We start from the raw sequence: 3,125 nt of genomic DNA, 5'->3' as shown, positions 1-3,125 counted from the left end.
GTCTCACAGATGATCTCCCAGTCCTAATACGTTCCTTAAATAGCACTTCATAGCCCTTTATTCTCTGTCCTCAAGGCTTTTTGTTCCCTCTGCTGCAAGCTTCTCTTTCCTCTTCCCATGATGACTCCCTGTAAACTTTTAGTTGAAGGACATGTATTAATCCTTTAGATTTCAGAGAAGATGTCACTCCCCTTGGGAACACTTTGCTGACCCCTCACTGAAAGCACAGGTTTCTCTTTATGTTCCCATAGAACCTGGTGGTCACCCCAGAGCAGGATTTATCACCCCTTCTTATAGTTGTTTGGATTCCCCACTAGTCTGGAAACTTCTCAAGTATAGATTCTACTTTGTTCATCATTATAACTTTTTTTTTCCCCCAGAACAGTTTCAGATGTTTGACACTAAACAAAAGTTAGCCCTTCTCCCTTTTCTGTGGAAGGAATAAATGGCTATTTAGCACCATTTACAAAGTAGCTCTCCAGCTAAAGGGAGCTAAGATAGTAATGTCGTCTTATTTTGTCTCAAACAATTCTGCTTCTTGGATCTTTGTTCATTAATCAAGACTTTATCCTGGGTCTCTAAAAATTGGTTGTAATTCGGGACATTCCAGTCTTAGATCCTGTTTTATTCCACACATTAAATTTACATGTTAGCCAGATTTTCATATTTGTTGCCTGCGAATATTGAATTTGTGAGAATTTAAAACCTGTCAGTAGATGGAAGTGTGGGACGGGAAGACGTGGGCATGGGGCTCATACTGATTATCATTTCTTTGGGACTTTCTGGAGGAAAAGGAGAACTTCTCAGACGTAGGGAGCCGGAGGTCTGCAGTAAGGGTTAAGCCTGAAAGCTGGAAGGCTGGCAGGCTCTCAGGCCCGGGTGAGCAGTGTGGGAAGGTTGGCCGCTGAGGAGAAAACAGCCAACGGCCTTGAAAGCTACAGAGTGGAAGGCCATCCTGTTAACAGTTTCTGCTTGCTATGCTTTGTTTTGCCTCGCTTTGGAAAGATTGCTTCCAAGGAATTTGTTCCCTGAGAGGAGGGGGCTACTCCCTCAAGGTCCCCAAANTTCCTCCCTTTTTTCTGATAGCTAAGGAGTGAAGATTTAATTGGTGAGAAAAACTATACACACTACAAACCTCAGAATGTTCCCGCTGCTTTTAATGTTTGATGTGCCTGACAGATTACCCTTTCAAAACAGAATAATAGGATAGGTGGTGCTGGAAAAAAACCTTTTCCATCCAAGGCAAACACCACATGGACATTGAAAAGAACTGGCATTAGCCTAGACATTTGGGGGAGAGGGGACATGTCCTTGGGGCGCAGATTCTATAGTGAAAGGCTTCGTCTCTTTAAACACACACTCCAGGCTCACTCTAGAAGGTGGAATGGAAAGAACACCGAGCAAGAATTGGGAGGCTTGGCATCTCTTTCTGACTCTGCAACTCTGTGGGACTGGGCAAACCTTACTCCACTCTGGGCTTCAGCATTTTCATTTGCAAAAAAATCATGGTTGCATTAAATGATTTGTAACGAAAATAAATATAGTATATTTTTATGCATCTACTATATGTCAGGTACTTTCACATATATACTATATTTGTGCTCAATATTAAATGGATTCTGAAAACCAACCAACCCACCCACCCATGTTACCCATCATTTACTGATGAGGAAACTAAAGTCAGCGACATAAACAGATTTACTCGGTATCAGGCAGTTAACACTATTTATTTATTTATTTATTTATTTATTTATTTATCTATTTATCTATTTATTTTGTAAGGAGGGCGCAGCTCACAGTGGCCCATGAGGGGATCGAACCGGCAACCTTGGTGTTATTAGCACCATGCTCTAACCAACTGAGCTAATCGGTCACCCCGGCAGTTAGTACTTTTGAGGCTGGGTCTTTAATCAGTGTCCTTTCCACAGTACTGCCCTGCTGCTAAACAACTTCTGTTTATCTGGCTAGAACACGACAGATAGATACATCTGAAACAATACAACTACCAACTGTTCTTTACCCCTGGCAGAATCAGGATGATGAGCCACTTTGTCTAAGAGTTTAATGAAGCCTTTAGTTCAAGTTCTCTCAAAGCTGTGAACGGGTGTTTGCGTATCTAGAAACTGACCATGAAGTGGCATGATAACTTTGCAACAGGCTCTTTCTTATTCCTGCCGAGACTGAAGAACAATTCAAAAGCAGAGAAGGAAATAAAACAATGAATCTATTGTATAAGGACGATGCCTTGCAAATTATGAGGTAGTTAGGAAAATGGTTCGCTTTTTATTGATCATTTTATGGATTGTATATCTTTAAGAATTAGTATTTGTCCTTTGGAGGGGTGTGAATGTGTGTACCCACATGTGATTATTTCAGTAGTGACTGATGGACCATCTGTAAAATAAATCAAGAGAAGGGACTGGCTTATATTGGAGGTGAGATCTTAAAAGAGACCAACCTGTTGCCTGGACATCTCTCCTCCATCCCCTCAGTTCTTCTGAAGGCTTTGGGAAGTCAAGGGCTATCACTGCCTTTCCTATGGAAGGCCTCAGGAAGCCACCCCCTAAGGATGGCTTTGGCTTTGGGATGTGCATAGAATTGGGGTCGGGGGTAAGGGGAGAGGAGAGACCTATCCTCAGGATTAGAGGGGAAGATGGATAGTGGACCACAGATGTTAAAAGAGCAGGCACTTGGTGGAAAGGGAAGACTCAACAATGATAGGCTGTAAAGGCAGGAGAAACAGGCTAGAAACAGGACAAGCACACAAGGAGACCCCTCTGTGAATAGCTGAACATTTTGGACTCTTTGGACACACAGAAAGCTTCCTTAGCATTGCAGCTTTAGGTTCTTCTCTCTACCCTGTTGATTCTGCCACAGACATATCTTTCAAATGGACTCCATCGACTTCTTTGTAATTTACTTTTATTATTTTAGTCTGGGGTAACTCTCCTCTCTCCTCTTTCCCAAGGTTACTGCTACAGTCTCCTACCTGAGCTCCCAGCACCAGGTGCTCAAACATTTTCTTCTCTTAATACATCCTGCATATTATAGCCAGAGAGATCTTCCTGAAATGCAAATCAGACCTTGTAGCATGCTGATCTCAAACTGTCTCTCGTTGCCCTCTA

General features: G+C 42.3%; 1 protein-coding gene and 1 non-coding gene across 2 annotated transcripts in view; one reads left to right on the top strand and one right to left on the bottom strand.

The window, feature by feature from the left end:
- The window catches only part of TMC1 (transmembrane channel like 1), a 219,104-nt gene that overhangs the window by 29,020 nt on the left and 186,959 nt on the right, over positions 1–3,125 (top strand). The window lies entirely within an intron of this gene.
- Positions 1,800–1,873, bottom strand: TRNAI-AAU (transfer RNA isoleucine (anticodon AAU)). The gene has a single exon. It is a non-coding gene; the product is annotated as a tRNA-Ile (tRNA).

This window comes from Hipposideros armiger, unplaced genomic scaffold (genome assembly GCF_001890085.2).
Source record: "Hipposideros armiger isolate ML-2016 unplaced genomic scaffold, ASM189008v1 scaffold_144, whole genome shotgun sequence".
NCBI lineage: Eukaryota > Metazoa > Chordata > Mammalia > Chiroptera > Hipposideridae > Hipposideros > Hipposideros armiger.
This window is presented reverse-complemented; position numbering and strand designations above follow the sequence as displayed.